The sequence below is a fragment of the Rhinopithecus roxellana genome, chromosome 21, assembly GCF_007565055.1.
Source record: "Rhinopithecus roxellana isolate Shanxi Qingling chromosome 21, ASM756505v1, whole genome shotgun sequence".
Classification (NCBI taxonomy): Eukaryota; Metazoa; Chordata; class Mammalia; order Primates; family Cercopithecidae; genus Rhinopithecus; species Rhinopithecus roxellana.
Window position 1 is genome coordinate 3,668,943 of NC_044569.1, and position 18,930 is coordinate 3,687,872.

At 42.0% G+C, this 18,930-nt stretch overlaps 1 long non-coding RNA gene across 1 annotated transcript in view; it reads left to right on the plus strand.

Moving 5' to 3' along the window:
* The window catches only part of LOC104678029, a 33,660-nt gene extending 15,286 nt beyond the window's left edge, over nucleotides 1-18,374 (plus strand). The window contains exons 2-3 of the long non-coding RNA XR_750122.2: nucleotides 15,904-16,263; nucleotides 16,489-18,374. This is a non-coding gene — a long non-coding RNA (uncharacterized LOC104678029). The remainder of the gene's footprint in view (nucleotides 1-15,903; nucleotides 16,264-16,488) is intronic.
* Nucleotides 18,375-18,930: the final 556 nt, after the last annotated feature.

Here is an 18,930-nt window from a genome sequence, read left to right on the forward strand (position 1 = left end):
GTTTTTTGACATAAATTCTCGCTGGTATTCAGAAATAACAATGGTTAGTGCTAAATTATAGCATAGAATTTAAGGCAGTCTTAGAAGCAGAATTAAATCTGTAGAATTATGATGATGGCATAGAGCATAGGTTTGCAGAAATCACCCAAAACAATTAGGAAAATTTTGAGGCTGCAGTGGGCTATGATCATGCTACTGCACTCCAGCCTGCATGACAGAATGAGACCCCATCTCCCCCAACCCCCCCAAAAAGGAAAGGAAAATAGTAATTAATTAAGAACTGTTTAGATACCCGGAGGGTACAAATGCAGGGAGCGTGGTAGGAGAAGCTGCAGCAGGAAACTGGTCTTTTCAATAACTAAATCTTCTTATTCCTCAGCAGTAATTTTTTTTTTTTTTTTTTTTTTTGTAATAGTGTCTAAGCAAGCAAGGAAAACAATTTGAGGATTTCTTTTTAACTTAAAGTTACACATTGTTTAACTATAGTGTATGAGTTATGGTGCCCAGTTTATGGCATTTTATGGCTACCTGGTGTCAGTCCAGAGCCCACATAGCAAGAGGCTTCAAGAGGTACTTATTTATTTCAAGAGGTAATGAATTATTTTAATTCTTTTCCTAATTGTTCTGGGTGATTTCTGCAAACCTATGCTCTATGCCATCATCATAATTCTATAGATTTAATTCTGCTTCTAAGACTGCCTTAAATTCTGTGCTTTAATTTATATCAAATTTTTTTTTTTTTTTTTTTTTTTTGAGACGGAGTCTCGCTCTGTCGCCCAGGCTGGAGTGCAGTGGCCGGATCTCAGCTCACTGCAAGCTCCGCCTCCCGGGTCCACGCCATTCTCCTGCCTCAGCCTCCTGAGTAGCTGGGACTACAGGCTCCCGCCATCTCGCCCGGCTAATTTTTTGTATTTTTTAAGTGGAGACGGGGTTTCACTGTGTTAGCCAGGATGGTCTCGATCTCCTGACCTTGATATTTTTCACTTAACTCTTCTAATTCGTTTTTCATCCCAATATATTTAATTCTACCATCTTTCATTTTATTTCTTTGATTACCTTGGGAATGCAAAGTAGTTGTCAACTAAAAGCTTCTTTGGTTTTCTAGACTTAAAAATCATCTAAACAGTTCTTAGTTCATTACTATTTTCCATGCCCTTTTTTTGGGAGGTGGGGGAGATGGGATCTCATTCTGTCCTGCAGGCTGGAGTGCAGTAGCATGATCATAGCCCACTGCAGCCTCAAACTTCTTGGCTCAAGTGATCCTCCTGCCTCAGCCTCCTGAGTAGCTGGGACTAAAGGCATGTGCCACCAATACCCAGCTAAACATTCCTCCTTCTTCCTCCGCCTCCACTACTACTACTACTACTACTTCTTCTTCTTCTTCTTCTTCTTCTTCTTCTTCTTCTTCTTCTTCTTCTTCTTCTTCTTCTTCTTCTTCTTCTTCTTCTTCTTCTTCTTCTTCTTCTTTCTTCTTTCTTCTTCTTCTTCAGAATTATTGTTTAGCTATCATGTTGTTCACCTTTGAGTAGGGACATTTCTATCTCGGATGGCTATTTGTTCTGAATACTAGTTTCTGTAGCATTTTACTCTACTCTTTATCAATTTAGCAATTGTTTGGATCCTCCATGTCCATCTTGATCTGGAGGTCTGGATGATCACTGTTGATGTTCTGGCTTAGCTGCTGGGATCCCTGAGGAGGATACAAATGAAGGGAGGGTGGTATGAGAAGCTGCAGCAGGAAACTGGTCTTTTCAATAACTGAATCTTTTTATTCCTCAGCAATAAATTTTTTATTTTTTTGTAATAGTGTCTAAGCAAGAAAGAAAAACAATCTGAATATTTCTTTTTAACTTTCATTTTAAGTTCAGGGATATATGTGCAGGTTTGTTATATAGGTAACCTTGTGTCATGGGGATTTGTTGTACAGATTATTTCAGCACCCAGGTATTAAACTTGGTATCCATTAGCTATTTTTCCTGATCCTCTCCCTCCCCCCACCCTCCACCCTCCGATAAGCCCCAGTGTGTGTTGTTCACCTCTGTGTGTCCCTATGTTCTCATCATTTAGCTCCTACTTATAAGTGAGAACATATGGTATTTGGTTTTCTGTTCCTGTGTTAGTTTGCTAAGGATAATGGCCTCCAGCCCCATCCATGTTGCTGCAAAGGACATGACCTTGTTATTTTTGTGGCTGTGTAGTATTCTATGGTGTATACGTGCCTCATTTTCTTTATGCTTTTTAGGTTGATTCTTTGTCTTTGCTATTGTGAATAGTGCTGCAATGAACACGTGTGCCTGTGTCTTTACGATAGAACTATTTCTGTTCTTTTGGGCATATGGGTCAAATGATAGTTCTGTTTTTAGGTTTTTGAGGAATCACCATACTCTTTTCCGTAATGATTGAACTAACTTACACTCCCACCAACAGTGTAAAAGTGTTCCTTTCTCTCTGCAACCTTACCAGCATCTGTTTTTTCTTGACTTTTTAATAATCACTATGCTGACTGGTGTGAGCTGGTCTCTCACTGTGGTTTTGACTTGCATTTCTCTCATCAGAGATGTTGAGCTTTTTTTCTTGTGCAGATTGGCTGCATGTATGTGATCTTTTGAGAAGTCTCTGTTCATGTCCTTTGCCCACTTTTAAATGGGGTTATTATTATTATTTTTATCAATTTGAGTATTTTAAACAGAGGGATCTAATGCTATTATTGGTTATATGAGTGGGAAATGAGCTGAGAAGGCCAACAGGGGATAGTGCGGAAACCCGGAGAGGAGCAGCAATGGGAAATCTCCACATCCCAGGCTGGAGGGGCAGGGAGGAGACAGTGTTATTGGTGCCAGTGTCTGGCATCAGCTGGATGCTTAAGCACTTTTTATGTGGCAGCTGGAACCATGGAGAAAATTGTCTCTATTGAGATGCTGCCTGAGGCACAGAAGAAGGGGGCAAAATACCTGAATTTCTTCCTTCTCCTGGAAGAAATCCTGGGTTTCTTCCTTCTCCTAGAAGGAATAAATCTCCCAGAAGTGCCTTCCCGTTGACCAAATCCTGATGGATACAGGGGCTGGAAAAATGTAGCCTGGAGTTGTCAGCCCTCTGTATTAAGACCAGAGCAGAGGAAGAGTGAGAAATGGATCTGAGGTCAAGACTGGCAAAGGGTTTTCCTCCCGTAGAGATTCCGCAGCTATACAGAGTCTTTTGCAAGGTTATTTCCCAAACCATATTACCCACCCTGCCCCTCTCCCTACATGCACACATACACACATTTAGTGTAAGATCTACTTTTTTATATTATGTCTTAGATGCTATGAACTGTTATCCATTTATTTTGTAATAGTCATCTTTTTGGCTTTTCAGAGTCCCAAGCGCTTTCAGTTTTTTAGTTGATTCCTTTTGATCACAAGCAGGACTGATTTTCCTTTCTTTGTGATTTCTATAGCCAATCCTGTGAGCCTTCCTGCTCCTGGGAACTCTTAAGTTACCACAGTCTCAGAAGAATTCTGTGTTTGGTGTCCCAGCAGTCTCTGAATTCTAGAACAACCTGTTCAGTGCCCTTGGGGTCAAGGAGGCATGTGCCCCCCAATCTGATAGTCATTTGAGTTAAATACTTCCAGTGTCACCTCTTTTATGGGAAGAACTCTTTTGCCTTGCTTCTAACCCAGGAGTTCTGCTCCCAGTAAAACAGCTCATTCTTCTCCCCAGAATACTCAATTCTGTAGCAGTTATGGGGTTTATACCAGTAATTTCCTCTGCTCATACCCATTCCTAGTATGTCATCTTATATAATTTCTACAATGGTTCTGCAAATATATGTCACATAGGCAACCACTATTTCTTACATCCTACTCAGGGCTGACATCATTAATTGATTAGGTTGATTTATTTAGTTCATTATTTAATTAATTGATTTAGTTGATTAAATAATGATGACTAATTGATTATGCTCATTTTCTGATGAAAACGACCTTAGAACACTTCTTAAAATTATGCTGGAAGTCACTCCCAGTAGCATGTGAAAAGAACATGTATTTGACATACTGGATTTGGTAGCAAAGTCTAAGCTTCATTTCAAGTTTTTAGCAGACAACGGTTTGTTATGAGGCAATGAACATGAGGAGTCCCTTCAAGTTCATTGAGACATTGCCTGATTTTGCTTTGAAAATTTTTCCCTTTATAAGAAATCTTATCAGGTATCGGTGATGCTGATAACAAGAAACAAAGAGAAAGAAGCAAATAAAGAGAAAGTGAGACCGAGTTCCATTATATGCTCTTTTAGATTGGGTTCCTTGGAAACAGACCCTGAGATGAAGAGCTGCATGCAGATTGTTTACTGGGAGATACTCCTGAGAGGTGTCTATACAGAAGGTGTCTATACAGAAGCGGGGAAGACAGCATTGGATAGAGGGCGAGGCTGATCTGCGAAGCATTTCCAACTGAAGGCCGAGCTGATTCTCCACAGATCTCTGCAGGGGAATTTCTGGGGTGGGGCTGGAGGGTCTTGAGAATTGTCCCAAACTGAAGCAAAGGTTAAGCCTTTATGCCCCTACATCAGCAACATTGGTTTGGGGTGTCCCCTTATCGAGGGGAGAGCAGTCTTGGACAAGGCAGTGCCGGTTCCCAGTGGGATATTTTATCGCAAACTTTGCAGGGTGTTCTTTTTTTTTTTTCTTTTTCCTGTCACAGATGCTGTGATGGATCTTTGGCCCATGTCACAGTGCTAGGGTTGTACCTGCATAATACTACTTTTTTAATCTAATAATTTGTCTTTTGTTTTGGAAGGGATGATCTAAGTCAGCTTGGTCCCTACAGACTCTTCATTAATATAAGGGATTCCTAAATCTAAACTCTTCATTAATATAAGGGATTCCTAAATCTTCATAGGGCTTTTCTTCTTTGGAGCTCATATGTCTTACTGAGATACTACAAAGCACTTGTCATTTTTTACAAATCAAGTCCAATTAGCATAGTGTCATTGATACTGTGGACCAATATGGTGTTTAGTGAAATGTCCAAGTCCCTTTGGACTATCTTATGACAGAGGCTGTGAGGGCAGTTAGCAGAGAGTTAACTCTGTTAATGAAGCCCTGTGGGAAGACCATAATAGTGTATTGTTAACCATCCCATATTGAATGTGAACTGCTTTCTGATTCTTCTTTTGGATGGAAATGGAAACAAAAAGTTAGCCAACAACATAGTTATGGCTATGATGATGAAATTTGTCTTAATCTGTTTTGTGCTTGACAGAATACCACAGATTAGGTAATTTATAAAGAATTGAAATTTATTTCTTACGGTTCTTGAGGCTCAGAAGTCCAAAGTCAAGGTGCTGTCATTATTCAGTTGTCTGATAAAGGTTGTTCTCTACTTCCAAGATAGTGCCTTATTGCTGCATAAGGAATATGCAGGGAGGGAGGGAAGGAATGCTGTGTCCTCACAAGACAGACAGGCAAACCGGCCAAACACTGTGTGAAGCCTCTTTTGTGAGTACCCTGATCCCATTAATGACGGAGGAGCCCTCATGGCCTAATTACCACTTAAAGTCTCCACCTCTTAATATTATCACATTGGCAATATCTGAATTTTGGAGGAGACACATTCAAACCATTTGTTCTAGTAAAGATACCACATTGGCATAGCAGCTGCAATTGAGACTTCTCTTTGATTAAGGTTGTGACAGTTTTGGTGCTAAAGCAGGCCCATACTGGCCTGTAAGAGCCAACTGTTCAATTTTCAGGAGCCTTGTGAGCTGGTTGTTAAACCTATGGTGGGACCATTATACTCTGGAAATTGGCAAATACTATATAGCAATCGTCCCTTGACCCCTGGAGAGCCTGTTGTTAAATGTTTACCAGCATGTCATTGGTGGTAGTCCACTGTCATTTATCATGTATCATGATTCTGCTCCATGTACCTTTTCCCTTTGCTGATTTTGCTTTGTTTTGCTGCAATAAATCACAGCTGTGAGTATGACTGTATTCTGAGTCTTGTGAGTCCTCCTAGTGAAAAATCAATAGAGTTTTTGTAGGGACTAGAGTAGTGAATAAAATGAGGCTATCATGGCCATCACCAGTTTTGCATTCTTCAAAATTTTGATGATGGCACTGAATTTTGCCATTTCCCCTGGGATATGGTATTGTCTTTATTTATTGCCTTGGATAGGGGACAGTGGGAATATTTCAGTGGCTTCCTTTGGCTTTCCACGCTTCAACAGCTTTTGCACCACAGATCAAGAACTTGATGTAAGAGTTCTGCCATTTATCATGTATATCCATTTCAATTACACATTTGGGTACAGGGAAATGATCACTGGATGGATCCATGAACCCAGTGGACCCATCGGGATATTGGAGCTGGGTCATTATTAGCCTTCACCTCACCCTATTATAATGGGAAGCACAATGGAGCTTTGTGTCCCTGGATATGACAGCCCATTCAGACCCTGGGTCCAATAATTCTTGTAAGTTTTGAGCACAGTACAGGGAAATGATCACTGGCTGGATTAATGGACCCAGTGTAGCCTTAGTGAACTGGACGTGGGTCATGACTGGTCCCCATATTTCTCTATTCAAATGGAGGGGCATAATGGTGCTTTGGGTCCCTGGGAATCGAAGTCAGCTTACACTTAGATCCTTGTAAGTTTTGGGTGTTCCCATTTTTCCACTGGACAGTTATCTAAGGAAATGGCTGTTGATCTCTTTGTGGAAGAACTTGGAGAATTACTGCTAAATACACTTCTGTGGTATTGCACGTTTTTTTTGTCATGGGGACCTGGCTTCTCCTTCAGTCATTCTTGAACTGAGAACTGGCTCAAGTTCAGATGCTTGTTAAACATCATGACTTCTTATTCAGGCAGATGTTTGCAGGCTCTTGATCCTCTGTTCTTGATTTTTTTTAGTTGGATAATTTGTGCAACACCTTTGATTGTCAAGAATGTATTTCTTACCCCTTTTGTAAAAGACTGCCCTTGGGGCCCTTCTCTGGCACATTTCTGGCTGGTTGGGGGCTCCCTAGACTTACCTGGTATATCCTTTTTAGCATACCCACTTCTCTGACCTTTAAATGCCCCTTTCAGACCATTTGCCATATCAGTTTTGGTATTTCTAATTCATTGGGCCAAATAGATGGATGGGCCACGATATTTTTCAAGCTTTTGAGAGCCATCCTTGCAGTGTGTTATACTCTCTCTGGAGTATTTGCCCAGACTTGAGTATCGTGGGAGAATGTTCCCACACTGATTAATTCTCCTTTGTCTAACTTTGTGTCCTACAGCCCCACCTCTCAGGATCCATTCCCATGCACACTTTTGCAACTTCTGCTGGCACGTATTAGCCAGAGCTTACAGCTTCTTTGGTATATAGTCCCTGGCCTCTTAGCAAGCCCAGTACATCTCTGGTTAGGGTGTGCTGAAATTTAACCTTGCTGTTTTTCTGTTGCTTAAAGGAGCTGCAGGGGTCAGGGGAGGCAAACATTATTTTTTAAGGCATGGCATCAATCAGGGTCCAATCAGAAGACAAAAATCACACCAGTAATTTGAACAGAGAAACTTTAACCTAAGAAGTATTAAGTAGTACAATATGTTTAACTACAAAAAGGCATAAAAGAGGGGTCTAAGGAAGATAAAAATAGTACACGTGGAAAACAGCTACCACTGCCAGAGCTGAGGGAGAGACCAGGAACTTAGAAAAGATATCTTCTCCATCTTCCTCCGTTGAGGCTGAGGTCCAAACTCCCTTGGAGAGGGTGTGGTTGCCATGGGAACATACAGTGTGTTGGTGAAGAAGAAACTTAGTAGAAGGCACAGATGGAGCTGGTCTGCAGAAAACAGCCCACTGGGTGGTGGAGAAAATTGCTGGAGGGTGCAGGGAGGCTGGAATTGGTCCACAAGAGCTGGTAAGGTGAGCATTACTAGGCCGCCTGCATGCTGTTCTGCTGGCAGCGAGGACAAAGAAAAATGGCCCTTTGGAACCAGTAAGAGAATCTCCTTCCTTTGGCTGTGACCTTGCAGTGTCACCCCAGTGCCCTTTGTTAATAAAGATATCATACCATGGGAAAAGAAAGCAATGATTACAAGCTCTAGCTCTAGGATCACAAAGCAGAGCAAAGGAGGATGGATTGGAGCTGAGAGGAACAAATTGATGACTGGCACAAGCACTGTGAAAATTTGGAAAATGTGGCACCAAAGTCTGCTTGTACCTCTTTGCCATGCCCCCCATCAAGAGGTAGAGTCTATCTCTCTACCTTGTTGAACCTGGGCCAATCATGTAACTTGCTTTGACTGACAGAGGAGACTGGGAAATGATATTGTGATACTTACAAACTGATGCCTCAAAAAGCCATGCAACTTTTATTGTCTTCTTCCTGGGGCCCAGTGGCCATGCTGTGAACTTTATCATATAGATAGGCCACATGTAGGAAAACTTAGCGGTCCTGCGTTACAGCCCACCAACCCACTGCCAGATGTGTGAGGATATTTGTGGGGACAGTTCAATCCTAGTCAGATGACTGACTGACTGCAAGCTCAGGAGAGAATCCCACAACAGCACATAAGGCACAGACAAACCATTTCAGTTCATCCTAGCTGCAAATGCTAGCCCACAGAATTGTGAGCAAATAGATGTTTGTTGCTTTAAGCCACTAAGTCCTGGGGATGATTTGTTACATAAAATTTATAAGGCCGGGTAGGGTGGCTCACACTTGTAATCCCAGCTCTTTGGGAGGCCAAGGTGAGAGGGTCACTTGAAGGTAGGAGTTCAAGACCAGCCTGGGTAATATAGACCCCATCTCAACAACAACAACAAAAACAAATAAGAATAAAAATTAGCCAGGTGTGGTGGCACACACCTCCCACAGCTACGCAGGAGGCTGAGGTGGGAGGATACCTTGAGCCCAGGAGTTTGGCTTAGAGTAAGCTGTGACTGTGCCACTGCATTCCAGCCTGGTCAACATAGCAAGATCCTGTCTCTAAAAAAAAAATAAAAATTAAATTAAATTAAATTAAAAAATTATAACTGATAGTGTAGAAAAGAGTTAACATAGCAGGCCTGGCTGTTATTCTTTGAAAGGCTTGCTGATAAGGTTAGCCTTTGACTAGTATTTGTAACTTGGGTTTTGGGAGGGTTCCTACCATTCCTGGAATGGGTAAGAGTGGCTCACTGTGCCTAAATTGTCTGTGCAAACAACATGGTTTATACTAAAACAATGTGGTTCATTTCTGGAAGTCTGGAATATTGGTACTTGCCACGGAGAGACTGCCTACATGATCAGCCCTCAGTTAAAACTTTGGGTGCTGAGTCTCTAGTGAGATTCTCTGATTGGTAACATTTTCCACATGTTGTCACAACTCATTGCTGACAGAATTCAGTGTGTCCTGTGTGACTCCTCTGGGAGAGAACTCTTGGAAGCTTATGCCTGGTTTCCCTGGGATTTCACTCCATGTCCCTTTTCCCTTTGTTGATTTTGCTTCATATTCTTTGCTGCGATAAATCATAGCTGTGAGTATGACTCTATTCTGAGACTTGTGAGTCCTTCTAGCGAATAATCAAATTTGGAGTGGTCTTGGGGACTCTAAACACTAATATAGACACTTGCTTCAAAGCAAATTGCAGGGCACTATTTCTAGTAAAGTGGGGTGGGCCTCTTCTGCAGACCCAGAGGCCTCAGGGGAATCTGGGAGCTGAAATTCTCAATGGCGTTACTCAGATATCCCCATTCCAAGTCTCAGGGTTCTAGGGTTTTCCTAATAGAGCTTGATCTCAGCATAGGAAACTCTGTAGGATGAGAATTCGGCTTTCTCTGAAGCTCTGCTACCTGTGAGCCTGATCATTCTCTCTGTACATCCGCTGGCTACCTGAGATCAGCATTTCCTTAAATGTTGCCCAGAAGTTGCTTTGGCTTTCATAAGTTTACTTGAACTGTTGAATGACTGTCCTAATTGTAATCTCTCTGCAGTCAATCAATTGTCCAGAGGAATTCCTTTTATTTTACATATCCCACATTCTTCTCAAGGGCCAGAAATATCTCAAAAGTGATTGCATCCACTTCCACAAGGACAAATGTGAATAGTGGCAGCACTGCAGTATGCCAGGGCCTACCTCTTCTCAACCTTCCACCAGGGTGGCTCTCCATTCTCATGCAGTTGGTGAGCGATCCAGCTCCAAGACCCTCATCACTTATTTCTATTACTACTACAACTTAATTGTACATGTGTAACACATGTAGAGCTTAGTATATGATTCCACATAAAGGAACTCCTTTATTTCTGGAATTGCCTTGAAGGGAGCGTTGGAGTTGCTGTTCTCTCTGTTGTCAAGTGAGAGAATTAAGCCTCAGTGGAGTGATAGCCCAAAGTTAGGATTCTACTAAGTTGCAGAGTCAAAGTCAACCTAGATTTTTGACTCCATCATTCTTTCCTACCACGTTGTGCTGCTTCTCCAAAGAACTGGTGAGGAAATTGCTAGATTTGCATTTGCTTATTCAAATTCTTATGATCACCTTAGTATTGATGTGGGTGGTAGCAATCTACACCAGATACATTTGACCTAAAAGAATCAAGGGCACAGAAGAGGGTGAGGAGCTTGTCAACCTTTAATGTGCAAAGAAGTCACCTGGGGATCAGAAATGTTAAAATGTAGATTCTGATTTTGGGAGTCTGTATTTCTGACACGCCCCCCCAGTTGATGCTGATGCTACTGCTCCTTAGCCTCACAGAGTAGCTAGGTTCTTAATAGCAAGGTTCTTGAAGAATCAAAGTAAGAAAAATTTAGGAATATTGATTTTTTATTTTCCAACTTTTCAATGTGGTAAAATGCAAAACATTTTTCTACATTAACTCAAACCATAAACACTCTAAAAAAAAAAAACACTAAAAACATGCTTAAAAGGGGGGCAAAAATAAAGCTGCAGAATTTTTCAGATTTTAACCAGCCATAAGATAAAAATATCAGTTTCTAAGATCTTCATTCAGGCATTTGATTGACGAAGCTCATAAACAGTGAGTCAGTTAGGTACCCGTCCCATGCCAGAATTCCCTTCCAGTTTTACAAGGACAAGGTAAAAAGACACAGCCAAATTTTGATCAATTCATGGAGACCACACTAAATCATTCTGGGGGATGACAAAGATTCTCTTGTAGACTAAACTCTAATCAACTAGGCCCTGCATCCAACTAGGCCCTGACCTTTGGACTTTCGTATTCACTGAATTCCATGCATTGTCCAGTTTTAGCAGGAACCCTGTTAAGTCAATGTAGACAGACTGTCCTACCTGTGATACCTGATCACCCTTGATGTCTGATGAGGTTCTTCATCTTCCACCCACCAGCTCCTCAGGTGATGTCTGGCCACCCTGGCCTGCTGTCAGCAAGAATCCTGTTAGGTCAGTTTGGGCAGAGTCCCCCTTACCCCTGAGGTTTCCCCCTTTTATTATTATTTTTTGAGACAGAGTCTGTTGCCCCAGCTGGAGTGCAGTGGCAGTGTGACTTCTTCCACCACAACCTCCACCTCCTGGGTTTAAGCGATTCTCCTGCCTCAGCCTTGTGACTCCTCCTTGGAGGTCTGGAGGCATGTGCTTGTAGTGGCACTGCCATGTAGCCATGCCTGGCTAATTTTTGTATTTTTAGTAGAGATGAGGTTTCACCATGTTGGCCAGGCTGGTCTCAAACTCCTGACCTCAAGTGATCTGCCTACTCTGGCCTCCCAAAGTGCTGCGATTACAAGTGTGAGCCACCACACCCAACCCTGAGGTTTCTTCTTAGCAATTTCCCATGGACTGCTCCCCAGCCTGCCCCTTGACCTCCTTGCTTGTAAATTCCCACTTTTCCTTGTATTCTGAGTTGAGCCCGATTTCTCTTCCCTATTACAAAACCCCACCGGAGTAGCCCCTTTGAATAGAGTTTGCCTCGCCATTCTTTAACAAGTATCATGAATAACTTCTTCCTTCACAGGGATTGTAGTTGTGTTGGGTGATCCAGGATCCAGCTTCAAATTGTAAGAACTTTCTCAGTAGACCTCAGAGAAGTTTCTGGCTGTCTGTGATAAACTTTGGAAATCTCTCAAAATGACACCCGTTCCCAGACCCTCACCTGCTTTTTGGTTTCTGTATTGTCAAGGTCAGCCACAATGCAGCTGACCTGCAACTTGTCTCCTCTCTAAACTTGTCCTTCCTTCTTGCCAGTGGCCAGCTTTCAGCTCCTGCTCCCACCATCTCTAGCTTTTCTTCAGGGACTGGAGTAGGGCACGGCCACACAGAGGGTCATTTCAGGGTTAAAAATTGGGGAAAACGTTACAAAAAACTAAAGTGGTGACGACCTTGGAAATTGGGGTTGGCTTCTTAATCCTGGGACATCTGGTGGCCTTAGCTCAAGCTCCACAAAGCCCCCCTGTGGCTTTTTCTGGAAAAAAAGAAAAAAAGAAAAATCCAGCAGGCAATTAAACTCAATCCCCTACCCCACTTCTCATGTTCCATACCAAACCACATTGCCAGCCTGTCATAGAGTTCTTTTCTTGACTGCCTTGTGACCCAAATGACAAAATATTTCCACTCAAAGTTTTGGGCGCTTCACCTCCCTCCTCTTTTTTTTTTTTTCCTATAAATGGAACCCCAAAAGTTTGGGCTAGATATATTTTTTCCCTTTTTTAAAATGGACTTTTTCCTTCCAGAAGCAATGATTCAGGGCCGACAATTCAACTTATTTATTTATTTGTCTACCCATCCATCCCTTTATTTATTTATTTATTTGTTGTATAAGGTAATAGCTTATGGTACTTACCCAGAGCCAGCTGTTTGCAGGATGCTGAGAGCAGGTGGTCTGGGAGGCCTCTGATGAATTGCAAAAGACACTCACCAGCTGCCGACACTGTGTGTAATGAGCAAACCTGCAAAAATCTTTATTTTCAATTGGATTGTACCTTTAAGTAAGCAAGGGAGACAGCCAGTATAACTACAGACCATGACCAACAACCCACATAAACAGTGTGCAAACACAAGTGATTAATGTACCACTATTTCAAAACATCTAAAGCTAATGAGTCAGATTTACTAGGGTGCACAAGAGAGGGGAGAGGGATGTGGAGGAGGAGAGAACAACTTAATGGGCCTTAATAGCCTTTAGTTGAAGCCTAAGAATTCTCCTGCCTGTGGTCCACAGTGCCATCTGAGCTGGTAAACAAACACCCTGCTGGCCCACGAAGGCCATTTTCTTTCTGGCCACTCAGGGAGAGGGGTGTTCCAGTTTCAGGAATAGAATGAGGGGAGCAAGCTGGTGTTCACTGCACCCTCCAGTGATCTCTGATGATATGCGGGGATAATGGGTTACAAAGACAGACATTAATAAGGTAAGATAAGAGGGGGGAGGTTTATTAATTTTTCAAGTAAGTTAGGATGCCCCAGGGCATGGTAAAAGTGTAAAGAATCTGGTGAGCGATGAGGGGCTTGCCTGATTAATGCAAGTCAGCTGTCCTCTGAGGGCCATAGCAATAATGATGAGATTATGGAAGAACCTACTGAAGACAAATGAGATGCATGTGGAATAAAAACGAAGTGTCCTAGTTACTCTTTTGGAGTGCACGGTGGATTTTTATTAAGGAAGAACAGAGGTACAAACGACAGCCTGAGGAAGTGGGACTCTGCTTGTTCTGCTCAAGTGCTTTCCGCCTGGGCCTTCCAGGAGTTCTGGGCCTGCCCTGGAGAAGGGCTGCAAAGGCAGTGCATCCAGCAACAAACACCTTCCACGTAGGCAGACCAGAGGGAACAGGGCTTGGTGCCTCCACCGGGCCCCCATGGCCTGTGGCTTTGCCTCCAAGCACTGCCGTGCACCACCCTCCCCTTCCTGCTGCTGTTTCCTCCAGGATGTGCTGGGAGCTGGGCTGCCTTGTGGTTCAGATGTCCCCTATCTGTTTCTGCTCTGTCACTGCTGACCAATTAATTTGGAGCTGGAGAAAAGAGAACTTGCATTAGTTTTCTTTTCCTTTTCAGAATGCTCAGTAGGTATTATGTCCTGTCTCTGTATGGTCCTCATCTTGCTTGTGTACTTCTCTTCCCTGGCTTGCCATTCAGTCTGTATCTTCCCATGGAGGCAGAGGCAGTGTCCCCACTCTACCCCAGCCTTTGACATCCACGTGCAGACAGTGGCGGCAGAGACCCTTGAACTTCAACATGCAGAGTTATTTGAGGAGCTGGCTAAAAAGGCAGCTTTAGGTCTTAGCTTCCAAAGAGTTCGGGCTAGATACCAGGAATCTGCCTTTTTAGTAAGCACTTCACAGGTGGTTCTGATACTAGTGTGCTCAGTTGATAGTTTGGGAAACACTTTGAAAGGGTATGAGATGGACCATGGGTTGCCTGTGATTATTCTGAATGTCAAAGTGCCTAAAATTTCACTGTGGATGATTCACCTTTTTACATCAACTCACAAGAGTTCATAGTAAGATGTCAGTCTGCCACCCCCAACTCCCACCATGCAGTGGTAACCCCTCAAATCATTTTAAGAAATGACTCCCTTAGTGTGAGTCTGTTTATCACACTAGAGCAGACAGCTTAGAGCACGATGGCCAGACTTCTAGGCAAAGAGTCATGGATCAAGTTGGAAAGGAGGAGGCAAGGGAGCAGAGGACAGCCTGGAAGAGCAAGGACAGTTGATGGGGAGGCAGGATATTGGCAATGGGTCCCCTGGGGCCAAAAGCAGAAGTCGGGGAGATGGAGAGGAGGAGGGGGCCAGGGGACAGTGGTGAAGCCAGTGGTTCTCAACTTTTTTTTTTTTTTTGGTAGCAAAGCATTTCTTTTCAAATGAAATCTAAGTGGAAATTCCAGTTGATTAAGCCAATTAAATAATGTATTAATATACATTTTATTTCAAATGTATAACAATTATCTTTATAATGATAAATTATATAGATGAAGCTGTTGGAATGAACACAAAAATTAGAAATTGGTGGCTACAGATAATAATTCAGCCTTAGATCATCTGGAATCAGCAAATTTGCTCAGATAAATGCTGTAAATGACAAGTTTGTCGGCAGTTGGCTTTGCAATTTTAGGAGATTCTCTTAGTCAAAGTGACCTAGACTCTTTGCATGAGGAGCAACAGGAAATTTATATTTTAAGGTTGGATCACTCATGATATTTAGTAAATATTCAAATTCCTCTCATTGAAAGGTCACTGCAGAAAGCAACCAGGACATTGAAACAAGAGTTTAAATAGTCTCTGACATGGTACAACCTAGCTTACTATTGCACGAATGCAATTACCCTACAGGAAAAGAAAGCCCCAAGCATAGGCAGGAACCCTTGCTGGCATTGGAACAAGCCCTTCACTCATGTGCTGTAAGATGTGCTTTTAAGCAATTTTACTTGAACTGCCAGGCAGAGGCCAGACTTTATCCAAATATCAGTGCAACCCTACCACGTTCCTAGTCAAGGAGACAGTTCTTAGAAACTATAAGAACCTTTATTCCCAGATCTGGACAAAACGATTTACTAATAGGCACAAGTTCACAATGTGCAAAAGGTTGTATGTTTTAAAAACATACAATTTATATTGAATTTATATTAAAAATGGAATGTACTTCCACGTGTTAAATTTATGTACTTACGTATTTCATGCATTGACATTTACATATAATGTACATTTAATTTACAATAAAAATGTGTAGGGTTTTTTTTCAGGTTGGGGGTTAGAGAATAGGAGATAGGTATCATACATTTGAAATACATATAAATAATGAAATTAAAACAAAATGTGTATAGAGCCCTTGGATGCTTTCTGAGGAATCCAGGATTTGGAAAATCAGAGTCTTGGGCCAAGACTGCGCCTAAGACAGACCCCATCACTAAGGATAAGGTGGGCAGCAGAGGCTGGACATTGAGGAATGTCTCAGAGTGTCTTTGGTAACACTAGATTTTTCTTTCATCCAGCTACTTGTGCAAGAAGCTACAATGAGAAAAAAAAAAGCAAGAAATAGATGAGGGAAGGAGGTGCTGTAGAGATAAAAACAAAGAGAGAAAAGGAGAATGAATTGTGCTGAGATAGAGATGCCTGGATGAAGAAGCTGGCCCTAGCACCCATAAAGCTGGAAAGAAAGTGGGGCCTTGGAAACTTCTGGAAAGATGCGAGGAAAGAAAAAGGCAAGGAAATGAGATGGAGAGGAGGAAGAGAAACCAGGAAGCACTTCGGAAGCATGTAAATTACAAGGAAATGAGGAACAGCCTTTATTGAAACAGTCTGTGAAGTCTGTACTAGTGCTGAGAGCTTCATTTTACTGTTCTGGCAAGGAGGTAGGTGCTCAAAGGACTTTGTCTTGGAAGCCCGCTGTGGCTCCCCTGGGCCTGGCACTTTAAACCCCGTCCTTTTGCTCTCAGTGTTCCTCTCTGCCTGCTCCATGCGGTCTCTTCTTGGCTCTCTCCCACTTAGCCCACCGAGGCCTGGCCATCCGAGTAGAATAGACTTTCATTTTCCTTAGGTCTGCACTGTGCCTACTGACTAACCCGCTTCCTGCACAGGTATGGCCCCTCTTCAGTGCCCAGCACCTCATCGCTATGGTAACGGAAGACACGCTGATCATCCGGATTTTGCCTCAGAGACTTGGGCTGTACAAGCTGCTTTCCTGGGGTAGCTTGTCCTTTTGCAGTTAACCAAGATGCCTGGGGAGAAGAGCTTCCCCCAACAGGATGGCAGGCGATGCTTCCAGATGCGGTCACTTGGCACGTCTGAGCCGAATGTCTCCATAAAAATATGATGTAATTAACAGAGCTGCAGCAGCTGGAACAATTCAGCACCTCACATTGATTTTCCATGTCTCCTATTTACTTTCAGTTTTTAAAATGTCTGCAGTGACAGGAAATCAAAGAATTATAATGGTGTGTGTGAGGGCCCGATGCTGGGTCGGCATTTCCTTGTGAAATCCTGAGATCAATCAGTTTTCTATCACTCAATCATCCCTTTTCACTTCTAAAGGAAAACTGTCCTCCAAAATGCTATGAAATAGCAGTCTATTTTTGGATATTAAAAAAATCAATTGTATTATTTTAAAATTTGAGAGGAGTGTTTTTAAAAAAAGTTGGCCTGAAGCAATATTCACTTGTCTGTTTTCTCCTTCAAGTTTAATAGGAGTTGGCAAAGGCATTTGGGTGCAGTGAGACACAAGTACTATATTCATCCTTCCCAAGTTTTGTGGGCTTGGAAAAGTTTCTTGGTGGAAACAAAGAGAGGAACTGCGTTCCAAGTTTTTTCAATCACTGAAACGAAGGAAAATAAGTTTCCCCATATGTAGTTATTCATGAACCTTCATCTGAAGCTGGGTTGGTTGGCTTTCTCATAGTTGGTCACTGTATTTCAGCTCTGTCAGGTGAAACTCAGAATCTTGGGTTAATTTCACTTTGGGATCCTTAAAATGCTGGAGAAAATAGGCGGAAAGCTGCGGCGGTAGTGGGCAAACAGGCCTCTGTCTGAAGTCAGCTTGCTCTAGATTGTGTTTGAAGACTTGCTTCAGATTTAAGTGGTTTTGCTTTTTTTCCAGACTCCCTTGCCTTGGCAGATTCTGTGTCTTGGCCACGCTGTAAGAACTCACTTTTCTTTGTCTTTTTGTTGATTCAAGCAATATAACCATTTCAGAAATAATTAGGAAAATAAAGAAGAAAATTGCTCATAATTCTACCGCTCAAACACAATAGCTATGATTGTTTTGGAGCAATTACTTTGGGTCATTTTCAAATGCTGAGTTTTGATATGATTCTAAGCATAATGTACAGACAACTTTACATGTTGCTTTTGCACTTAATCTATGTCAGAAGCATTTCCCCATGTTATGATTAGCTTCAGTAAATATCTTTTTAATTGCTGCCCAAACAGCTGGAACAATTCAGTCCCTCTTATTGACTTTCCATGTGTCCTATGGAAGTAGAGACACTGTGTTAACTATTTCTGTATTTTGGGACAATAGATCAAATCCATTTTTCACTGTAATTAATCCCATGATAAGTATCTTTATAAATAAGCCTTTTCTCTATATAAGATAATTTCTTTAGAATAAATTCCTAGAAATTACAGGGTCAAAGTGGATAAATATTTTATGACTCTTGATATTTCTTGTTGATCTTTAAAGCTATTATGTGACTTTATATTATCACCTAAAATGTTTGAGGAATCATGCTTTACGAGGGTATTTTATTGACTAAATATGTAGTACTGAGAGAGCTTTATGTGTGCAGTTTGATGATGCTGACAGATATCATGGAGATAAACATTTTTTAATTTAAAGATGTTCTGTTTATGTTTAACATACAGAAGTCAATGTTAAACATGATGCCTATTTTGTTTAACATACAGAAGTGACTTTATTAAAGCCATTTCTTCTAAATGTGCAATAAACTATGATTCTTTGCCTGGTTCTAATGTTCTATGTCATCAAACCTCATAAAACTAATTAGCATCATACCCCCTCAGTTTGCCTGTGAATTTTGAAGATGATATGAATTTCTCTTCCACATGAAATAGAATTTGGTGGGCATCCCTTTGCTGGGAATAACTCCTTGAAAAATAGAAAAAATACTGAGCGGAAAGAAAGTACATTTTCTGGGAAAAGAATAAGAACCCAGAGAGATGGAGTGAGAATTGTACCACAGAGTCCCAGCAGCAGATGTTCTGGGTGTAGAAACTCCCACCAGAACAGCTGCAGAAATGTAGAATCACATCTGGGTGTGTGACGCGGCTGCATCATTACCTACAGACAGCAAAACAGCCAGATGCTTCCAATTCATTTTAAGGACCAGGCTTCAGGTCTGAACCTGTGAATGTCTCCACTTCACTTATCAATTGCCGAGACAGCTCATGAAAACGTCGCCTCGCTGGCACTTTAAGGACAAATCTCCACTGCAGCAGGTAGAGGCAGAGTGCAGCTGCTGCACACCCGGCCCTGCAGCTCTAGCTCTGCTCTCAGGGTGGAG